The sequence below is a fragment of the Rosa chinensis genome, chromosome 4, assembly GCF_002994745.2.
Source record: "Rosa chinensis cultivar Old Blush chromosome 4, RchiOBHm-V2, whole genome shotgun sequence".
In the NCBI taxonomy this organism is placed as follows: Eukaryota; Viridiplantae; Streptophyta; class Magnoliopsida; order Rosales; family Rosaceae; genus Rosa; species Rosa chinensis.
The window spans coordinates 35047409-35059133 of NC_037091.1; positions in this window are offsets into that span (position 1 = coordinate 35047409).

The following is an 11725-nucleotide window of genomic DNA, read 5'->3' on the forward strand; positions in this document are numbered from 1 at the left end:
GCTATCATTTGAGAATCAATGTGCTGTTACGTGCATTTGAATGCCTAACTGCTAACTTGGGACTTAAAACTCATAGCTATGCATTTAATTTCTGTGGCTTTTAAATATCCTGAATCATTTTAACGCCTGCATTTAATGGTCTTTATGAACTTTGACTAACACCATTCAATAGTAGTTATTCATTATGCCGCAGGCATTCAATAACAGGGGAGTGTATTCCATGCACTGTCAGTGCATGGGTACTTGTAAAATGAATGGATGTAATTTTTTTGATATTAAAATATATAAAGGAGTGGATTAGATGAGTGGCTGTTATTTTTTTAGAGATTAAAATAACCGTCAGTGCCTTGCACTGTCGGTGCATACAATCATCTCCATAACAGTCATCCATTATGTGTCGCGGCTATTCAACCGCGATCATTCATTATGCCGCAGCCATTCAACTGCCGTCCCAACGCGCTTCATTTATTGAATTCATATAAATAGCTATGATATGCGCCACATAAGTAAAAATACTTTGTAGGCCAGACTCACTTGTCTGTCACTTTGGCATTGCCAAACTTAAGTTCAAACAGAGCCCCTCCTATCCCTTGAGCTTCAGTATAGATGCCGAGTGGTTAAGAGACTAAAGGTCAATGTTACGGGCTTATTAGAAAGGTACACTCTATTTTCTTTTTGCCTAATGTTGCTGACATCTCTCAATGTCTGGCACATTTTCAAGCTTATTACTCCATTGTCATTTAACCACGGTTCAATATACTTCTTCATTCAATGACAGGAGCATATAAATGTGACAAATATAATGCGCAACCTTTACACTTTCCCTAGCTATTTTCTTTAAAAAGTTAGTTTTAACTTTGTTTTCTCTTTAGTTAGTTCGTGAAGTAGTTCAAGAGAAATAGGAGCTTAAAGGGAGCAACGAAACCATGGATCATGAAGTACTGATGCAGAAGACTAAGTTTGATCAACCTTTTGGCCAGAAATTAAAGGAAAGTCCACGGAAAAAGTTGTGCAAAACAGTTGATGCAAAGCAGAAAACTGCAGTTTCAGAATCAGCTTTCTAGGAACGGTGTTGAGGAGCAATTCTCGCATTCTTCCAGCTGTAACTTTGCAGAAAGGGCCCGTGATCCTTCAAGACATGATGTTATACTTTAACAAGAGCCAAAGAACTGGTAAAAACCGTTGACGAGGGAGTAGGAAATCAAAGTCAAAGCAGGCTTCCCGATAAGGCAGAAACTGTTAGCTTTTCACGAAGCTTTTTGGGAGATCTTTTCGGGCGACTTTCTTGGAGTTTTTCAAAATTGATCATTATACAAGATGTTATGTCATAGAACATATAGGAATCAAGAACCATCCAGAAAAGTGGCAAGAGAAAGGCGTTCCTTGTCCAAGAAAGAAGCTTCAAAGACATAAATTGAATCCTAGTCAAAACAGGACAGTTTGGCAGAAATCTTCTATGGTTGGATTTTGGGTACATTTTTGGAAGGTTTTGATGCTGAAAATATCAGGGAGAGCCCTAGAATAATTCCTCAAGATTGTGGGAAGATTACTAAGGCTTGAAAATCATTAAATTCTGCACCAATTAGAGGAATCCTTAAGCAACTAGGGGAGGCTTTCAAAGCATAATTGGAAAAGGAAACTTGGGTTGTGCTCCTCATACACATAGGGATTCTGCAACGTGAAAAAAACCACCCTACAGCGCCTTCTTCCACCCCCAAACCCTATTTCACAAAGTCCTAAATTCCTCAACTTCAAGAAGCAAAAGCCGGGCACACCATCATCCACCTTCATCAAGCTTTGCCGTGTTCTTCATCTTGAAGGAGTTCTTGCATCAAAGGCTGCCTAAAAGTGAATTCATGGCTCTCATCTTCTTCCCTTTACGGTTTTTACTTTCTTGTAAATCAAACTCATATGTTTTTAGTTGTGAATTTTAAGACGATGTGTGGCTAATCTACTTTTGTTAGGGGCGAGGTTTGAAGCCCCTAAGACATTTTTTTGACAATATTTTGATTCCTAGTTTCGTGATTACTTTGTTGTGAAATTTTTTATTTGGTTTTGGTTTACAGATAACTCTTGCATGTTTATGTTCTATGAATGCGCACATAAAATATTATGATCATGTGAGTGGGGCTAGAAATAGGTATTTTAATCTCCTAAATGATTAATAATGCTTGTTTCAATGGTAGTAAAACCTATAGGACAATAGGTGAAACCAAATAATAAGGATTGCATGCTAGGTAGGCATTCCACACTAGTTTTGCATACTTGTTTTGATCAAACTTCCACATGTGATTAATGCTTAGAATAAATTGTTGATAGGATAGCAGCGTTCTATACCTTGATTGTGTATTCTAAAGGCTTAGTAATGGTGTGTTCATCTTACTTAAGTAATCTAGGGAAGTAATAAGAACTTATGCATGCGTTCATGGTTTGTTCTTGATTGAAACCTTTTTCACGACTTAGTAATTGAAACTTGGATGATAAATTTGTCTCAAGAATGTTTTGGTGGTGGATTTCCAAGTTCCTAACATCTTCATCATTATCTTTCAAACCCCTAAATTCAAAATAGGTTTCTTTTCCTCGTTTTCTATTTATTTTAGTTAAAAACCAAAAACCCCCAGTTCAGTTCGTTTCAGGATTGCAGTGCCCTCTTCAATCCTCCTCTCTGTCCCTCCATCTTTCTCTCTTTTCTTTTTGTTGTGTGACGTTTTCTTTAATGTTAGTTTAGTTTAGTTTTGTGTGATTAATATAGTTACCCTCAATCTCTGGCATCGAATGATCCTTGCTTATCCTTTACTACTGACCACTACATCAGTGCATGGTTAAATTGAGCGTCTATTTTTGGGCGTATCATTCAACCAGGGTCCTTTTGTATGCCACGGCCATTTATCCGCGGTTATTCGCTAGCCGAGGTTATTCAACCGCCGTCCTAGGAAATGTCTTTTGAGCCCGAACCACCTGTTTGCCACGTTAGTGCAAACAGAACCAAGAAACTACAACAGGAATTAATTAGCATATAGTATATAATATAAGAAACCAAGAAACTACAACAGGAATTAAATGCCAAAACCGTAATTAATGGGTCTCCAGATTTGATAAGTCATAATATCATACCAATATTTCATTGAACTCCCAGAGCACCATATATCTTTGATCGGTGTATTGCTATATTAATTAGCATATAGTGTATACTAGAAAAGATCCCACGCGATGCTGCGGGGCAAAAAGTTGTAGTGTTCAGTGGTTTGACTAACAAAGAATAATTAACCCATGACTAAATGAAATGAGAGATATGCGAAATGAAGTAGTTCAGAATTGTTTATTAGTTGAGTTGCATTATTGTGTCAACCTTGTTCTAGGAGCTGCATTGTGTATTCAACATATATACAAACCATTATCCCATCAAAGAATGGTTGATGTGATTGCATTACAAAAGATTGCCATGCTGGGAACAAAAAATTTCTTCATGCCTTCATTAGTCTTCCACTTACATTGTTCAAAAGTGTACAAACCATTGTTTAAATGGTTGATGTGATTCAACACACTGCCACGTAGGATGCAAAAAGATATCTTCATGGCTTGATCAGTCTTCTATTTTCATTGTTGCAAAGATGATCCTTGGATTGTTAATCTTGCTTGGCATGGGATTGTTGTATTTTGAGGTGCCTTTGCTATCTTCATGTGAACTGGTATTTTAAAGCACTAAAGAGTAGGAATAACATTGTTTAGTATACATAAAAAATATATATGTATATGTACTTATTTTTAGTATGTTGCTTACCTCTTTTGTTTCTTGCTAGCTCGGCACTGATTTGAAAAGCTCCTCTTCATCATTAGAACAATAAATAAGAGTAAAGATGTTATATCAAAGGCATCGATTAGGTTTTATTCTTATGCAATGTAAATTATGTGGGGTAGTATAGTGCCGTACCAAAGTTTGTAAACTCAGGCTCAATCCTATCACAATTTAAGAGGATATTGACAACTTCATCTCTGTTCATATACAACTGCAGACACCTTTCAATCAAATTCTGGACCTACAATGTTCATTATTGTTCCAAAACCCCTACAACGTTCATTATTGTACCAAAATGTTAAACAGCGACAAGCGTGGCCCGTGGCCCACCATTGTACCGATACTATCCCAACTTAACCACCTGATAGGTGTTGGGTTTTAATCACAAAAAGCCTCGGTACAATTGGGTGTGACCCACCCACTTATAAGTTATATTTTATTTGTCACTTTTCCAATGTGGGATCTTTCCTCTCCAACACGCCCCCTCACGTGCAACCTATTTTAGGTCTGCACGTGAAATTAATTAATCCAATTTCACATTGGAAATTGGGACACAAGCCTCATATCAGAGACTTGGTCAATACAATCCAAGGCCTACATTGGACACTTGGTAATTTCGATGGCAATACAGGGAACCCCAATTTGGGCTCATGATACGTGCCTACGTGGAGACGCAATTGGAGAAGGACCCGCTCTGATACCATGTTAAACAGCGACAAGCGTGGCCCGTGGCCCACCATTGTACCGATACTATCCCAACTTAACCACCTGATAGGTGTTGGGTTTAATCACAAAAGGCCTCGGTACAATTGGGTGTGACCCACCCACTTATAAGTTATATTTTATTTGTCACTTTTCCAATGTGGGATCTTTCCTTGTAGAAAAGAATACTTTGATTTTAGGGTTTTCAATAATATTCTATTCATCCCACAAAGGGGTATATATACAAGGACAAGAGGAGTAGTCTAACCCTAATAGGAAACAATCATTCCTATAATTACATGATAACCTAAATAAATAAGAATCATAATTACATAAGATTTACAGCTATTCTACGCTCCCCCTCAAGTTGGTGCATAGATATCTATCATGCCCAACTTGTCAACTGAGTTGTCAAATATCTTCCTGGACACTCCTTTAGTAAGAACATCAGCTAACTGCTCTTCTGAGTTTACAAATGGAAAACGAATAACCTTTCTGTCAAGATTTTCTTTAATAAAATGACGGTCAACCTCCACATGCTTTGTCCTATCATGTTGAACTGGATTATGTGCAATCTCAATTGCAACTTTATTATCACAATGCAAATCTATAGGTTGTCTAAGCTTGTAACCTAGATCTTTCAGGCCATTACGAATCCATAACATTTCACAGACTCCATGTGCCATACCTCGAAATTCAGCTTCTGCACTTGATCTGGCCACAACTTTCTGTTTCTTGCTACACCAAGTGACAAGGTTCCCTCCTACAAAAGTGAAGTACCTAGATGTAGAACGCCTGTCAGTTTTATCACCAGCCCAATCTGCATCTGTGTATCCCCCAACTTCCAATTCATCCTTTTTCTCAAACAGTAATCCTTTACCTGGCGCCATCTTCAAATACCTCAAAATCTGAAAAACTGCATCCATATGTTCTTCACTAGGACAATGCATAAACTGACTGACAACACTCACAGCATAAGCAATATCAGGTCTAGTATGTGAAAGATAAATCAGCCTTCCTACAAGACGTTGATACCTTCCTTTATCAGTTGGAATTTGATCAGGATAAATGGCAAGTTTGTGATTCATCTCAATGGGTGTCTCAATTGGACTGCAGTCCAGCATCTCCGTTTTAGTAAGTAAGTCAAGAACATACTTCCTTTGTGACAGTGAAATTCCCTTCTTAGACCTCGCAACTTCAATACCCAGAAAATACTTCAGTTGCCCCATATCCTTCATTTCAAACTCCTTTGACAGATACTTTTGTAACTCATTCATCTCTTTCGGATCATCCCCTGTAACAATCATGTGATCAACATACACAATAAGAGCTGTAATCTTACCATTCTTGCGCTTGATAAACAAGGTATGGTCAGAATTGCTCTGTCTGTACCCAAAGGCTCTCATGGACTTTGAAAATCTCCCAAACCAGGCTCTTGGAGATTGCTTCAGGCCATACAAAGACTTCTTCAATTTACACACCTTGCCAACTTCACTTGGGTAATTCTTAACACCTGGGGGCACATCCATGTACACTTCTTCTTCCAAATTCCCATTAAGAAACGCATTCTTCACATCAAACTGGTGCAAGGGCCAATCTTTGTTTGCTGCAAGTGAGATTAGAATCCGAACAGTATTGATCTTTGCCACAGGTGCAAAAGTCTCCTCATAATCAATCCCATACCGTTGTGTGTATCCTTTGGCAACCAACCTCACCTCGTATCTATTAATAGTTCCATCTGCATTAAGCTTCACAGTAAATACCCAACGACACCCTACAGTCTTCTTTCCAACCGGCATAGGTACTAGTTCCCATGTTGCATTCTTTTGAAGAGCTTCCAATTCTTCATTCATCGCCTTTGTCCATTTTGGATCCGTCAATGCATCCTGCACGTTACTAGGAATAGATACAGTAGATAATTGATCAATAACAAGTGCATGTGACCCAGAAATCCTATGGTTAGACATAAAATTAGCTATAGGGTATTTAGCTTTGGCTTTGATATCTGGTTCATATTGTTTCTTAGGAATTCCCTTGGTAACCCTTTGTGATTTCCTAGGTTCGACACTTTCTAACCCAGAAGATTCATTAAAGTTTAGGGGTACCTGAGGAGGATCATTCTGACCGGGATCTTCAGTTGGTGATGCAGAAGGGGGAATATCTTGTGTGTGAACTTCAGATACGTCTTGATTTTGATTCAAACTATCCAGAAAAGTCGTCTCTTCTGTCTCGGAATTCACAACACTATGTTCGGCAGTCGCATTTTCTGTTTCGGAATTCACAATGCTCTGTTCGGCAACTGCATTTTCTATTTCCAAATTTCTACCCTCAAATGTATCATCCAAATTTTCCAAGTCTTCAAAGACATCAAAATCAATAATAGAACGAGGATTCCATTCACAACCTCTCTCCCCCTGAAGGGAAGACTGAGAAGCTCCCCCTGAGTAATAAGGCTCGGATTCACGAAAAGCAACATCAAGAGAGACATGTAAAGTGTCAGTAAGGGGATCATAACATCGATAACCCTTCTGGAAGTCAGCATAACCAACAAAGATACACTTACAGGCACGGGGATCAAGCTTGCTGCGTTGAGGCTTGGGAATATGAACATAGGCTGTGCACCCAAACACCCGGGGCTCCAAATTAGGCATAGAAGGGATGGTCAAAAATGTATGAAGCTTCTGATGAGGGTTCTGAAACTCAATCACCCGTGAAGGAGTATGGTTGATAAGATATGCTGCAGATTTTACTGCTTCTCCCCAATAGGACCGAGCTACATTCATGCCAAATAAGGAAGCACGAACAACTTCCATCAACTGCCTGTTCTTCCATTCTGCTAACCCATTCTGTTGAGGAGTATAAGAATTGGAGGTTTGATGATGAATTCCATGTGACCGGCAAAACTCAATCATAGGGCCATTCACAAACTCTCTACCATTGTCAGACTGAACACTCTGATGGATTGTTGATACTGAGTTGCCACCATTTTGTGAAATTCGATAAACATTCCAAATACATCACTCTTATTCTTCAGTAATGACACCCATGTCATGCGAGTGCAATCATCAATAAACGTTACAAAATACCGAGCTCCAGAAAGAGAAGGAATCTTTGCAGGACCCCAGACATCAGAGTGAATTTTCATAAAAGGAACAGGACTTTTATTAAGACTTGGTGAATATGAAATACGGTGGCTCTTGGCCAGTTCACAAATGTTACAATGGAAATCCAAATCACTGACAACCGAAAACAAATGAGGTTGCAGCTTCTTAAGATAACTAAAAGATAGATGACCTAAACGGCGATGCCATAACCATACTGCTTCCTTTGCATTCTCTACCCCATTAATCTGATTAGCTTGCCCCAAAAGATGCTTCTGGTTTTCTCCAGTCTTTGTCAATCCAGGTAGTATAATTTTCCCCTTCTAACACCATAACCAAGAATCCGTCGAGTCAGAATGTCCTGAAACACACAGAAAGATGGATAGAAGGTCACAATACATGCAAGTGCTAAAATAATCTGACCAACAGATAGGAGATTATAAGCTAGTGAGGGAACAACTAGGACAGATTCAAGGGTTAAGGTATCAGATACAACAATAGAACCTTCTCCGGTGACCAGAGTTGGAGTACCATCAGCAGTAGAGACAATATTTTAAGAGGAACGTCTAAGGTTTTTCACAAGACTTGGGTCATTGGTCATATGATCAGATGCACCTGTATCAATTATCCATGTATTATTCAAAGTAGCCTTACCCTTCATACCTGACTGCGCTACATTAGCGGAGGCATTGTTGAGATGCTCTTCCTCTGTAGTAGCAATAGCCGCCTTGCTCGGATTCTTTCGAGGTTTCCTGGTGAAGTCCCACCAATCAGGGTAGCCAATCACTTCATAGCACCGCTCCTTGGTATGACCTACTTCCGCACAGACAACACATTTTTTGTTGGCGTATGGGTTTGGTTTGTCATGAGGACGGCGTGGAGAAGGACCTGAGAAGCCTGGAGGAGGACCTGGTCGGCGTTGAACGGCCATAACAGAAGATTCGGTAGGTACCGAACGCCCCATAGCTTGTTTCTCTGATTGCACCTTGCGAATGTAAGCATAGCTCTGCTCCAAGGAGAATTTAGGCTCCTTGCATAGGATTTCTCCACGCACCTGATCATACTCTGGGTCAAGTCTACTCAAAAACAAGTGAACACGCATCCGGGACATTGCTGAAGTTTCTTGAACGACAGCTGCAACATTATCATGTTGAGAGGCCACCCTTTGATCAATCTCCTGGAACATTGCCACTAACTCATTGTAGTAGGTCGGAATGGGCCTTCCATTCTGCTTTGCTTCAAAACACTTTTTATTCAACTCAAAGATTCGGGTTTCATCAGAATCATCATAAAAGGTTTTCTCTACAACTTCCTAAATATCTTTCGCAGTTGGAAGACGAATATACCGGTTCATGAGAGAGGATTCCATGGAGTCAATTAGCCAACTTTTCACCTTTTCATTGTCCGTGGCCCAAGCTTCATACTCTGCAGAATTCATGGCGGATTCAGCCTTTACTCCGGTCAGATAACCAACCTTCCCTTGTGCTCCAATGCGCATTCTCATAAGAGGAGCCCATATGGTGTAGTTGGATTCATTCAAGACAACACTTGTGGGGAAAAGCAGAGTTGTCTTGTTGGGTGGTGTAGTGGTGATGGATGATCGGTGAGGATGACACCATTGTCTTCTCGGGATTTGACTGTTAGCCTTCAATTGCAGGTCCGGCCATTGAGGAATTTGGGGTTTGTTTGTTTTTTTTTTTTTTCAGGTTTGGTTTTTCTAGGGTTTCAAAAAATTCAGGGTGGCTTGATTTTAATGGTGGTGGTACGCAGCGGTTTGTGGTGTGCTTTGGGATTCAGGATTCAGGATTCAAACGATGCAGGCAAGTTCAAAGGATTGAACCTGCTCTGATACCAAGTAGAAAAGAATACTTTGATTTTGGGGTTTTCAATAATATTCTATTCATCCCACAAAGGGGTATATATACAAGGACAAGAGGAGTAGTCTAACCCTAATAGGAAACAATCATTCCTATAATTACATGATAACCTAAATAAATAAGAATCATAATTACATAAGATTTACAGCTATTCTACACAAAACAGAAAGAATAATAATGAAAATCATATCTTTATTCTTGGCTTTCTTAAGAAGAAGAATGATAATGATCTTTCTTCCATTTTGAAGGCCAACCTTTGTTTTGTTCTATTTCCTATACAGTTAAGATTCCAAATTAAAACATTCGTGAAATTAAGTGTTAATAAATGATAAAGTGGTCTGGGGTTCACATCCAAAACCAATTGGCAATGGATGGAGTGGCCTAAACCCTTATAAACCCATAGGCAAGGTCCCATTTTTCCCATGTGGGATGTATATATTCTCAACACGCCCTCGCAAGTGTGGCGAATTTTCAAGCCATACACGTGGACAACTTTTGGGTGACGTGGAGCCCGTGCGGCCGTTAAGCATGCACACGTGGGTAACCCGCTCTGATACCATGATAAAGTAGTCTGGGGTTCACATCCAAAACCAATTAACAATGGATGGAGTGACCCAAACCCTTATAAACTCATAGGCAAGGTCCCATTTTTCCCATGTGGGATATATATATTCTCAAGAAGATGGTTGCTATTCTCCAAACAAAAATCTAAGCTTAATTGGAAGGAAGCTATGGAGGAGAAGGGATGTTGGGATACAGTGGGGAATTGAAACATGGTGCTAGAAAAGATAACAAGAGTGTGAAGAAGAAAGGAAACTGACTTGAATTGAAAACTGAACTAAGAAGAAGGATTCAGAGTGCTACAATCGGTTATGGAGAAATTTTTCTCCATACACCCAGGGAGAGTTTTGGAGTTCACAGGATCAAGAGCTATTAGGCAGATTGCTCTGATACCATGATAAAGTAATCTGGGGTTCACATCCAAAACCAATTGGCAATGGATGGAGTGGCCCAAACCCTTATAAACCCATAGACAAGGTCCCATTTTTCCCATGTGGGATGTATATATTCTCAACAATTAAGATTCTTAGGAAACAGGATCGATACCTTTCTCTAGTTGTTGGTTATTGTGGTTGCTTTTTTGAGTTTTGAGCTCCTCGATGGACTTGAACAGAGGAGTTAGGTTTATGTTCTTATCCGAGATCTAGACTTCCAATTCCTTCATGTATTTTTGTCAATCAAGGATTCGATAGTATAGAACTATATTCAGGTTGACTGAATGTAACCAACACATTTAATTATTTCAGTATTGCATGCAGTGGTTACCTGAAAGATAGTTATATGTAGCTCCACCACATAGGATGTATAATCAAAAGGCAAAAACTCTGCATCTGCTAGCCAAAGAGCTATCAAACCCCATAAACTTGCCGCTGTTATCAACATAAACACAATCAGTTGAGAAACTTGAATTTTGTCATTGAGAGTGTAACTTTATAGTGTTTGGAAATTTTATTTAGTGAATTATAAGAATTTCATTGGAGACTGAAGCAGAAAAGAATAAAGCAGACCTGCAACATGTCTATGAAAGAAAGGATCATCAAATTTTTCCATCTATACAACGTATACATGGAATGGTATACCGGGTATCCTATAGTTTGAAAATGATTTGTAAGTAACTTAAATCATAATGCTAAGTAGCTAGGTTATGTATGCCATTCTTCCAGTTTTTCAGTGGCAATCATAGTTGAGAATTGAGAGCTTTAGCCACATTAAATATAAAAATTGTTGTATATTTTTCAATGAAATGCAAGCAAGTGATCAATTATAATTAGTTCGGTGTCTTCTCACCAAATTTTGATCTTTTAAACTACATGTACCTAACAACCACTGAATTGCTACATGATTTTGATATCAGGTAACTGTAATTTTTGTATCATTCCTCGTATGAACACTTTGATAGTCTCCAAAACAGACAGCCCATACCTATCTCCAAAATGACTTGTATTCCTAATCAGTTTCACATCACCACTATCAAAACACCTAACACAATATTTTTTTTATCATGAATCAAGATTTTAATCGTCTCCAAAACAGACAAAGCCCCATATGAATGTTAATGTCAGATTGATTGACATGCAAACTCTATCATAAAATTGACATATTCAATCTAAAACCGTACCTTGGAATTTCGATCAGAGCGTATCTAATTGCTGAAGGCTCTTCCTCTTCCTCTTCATCTTCTTTTCCTT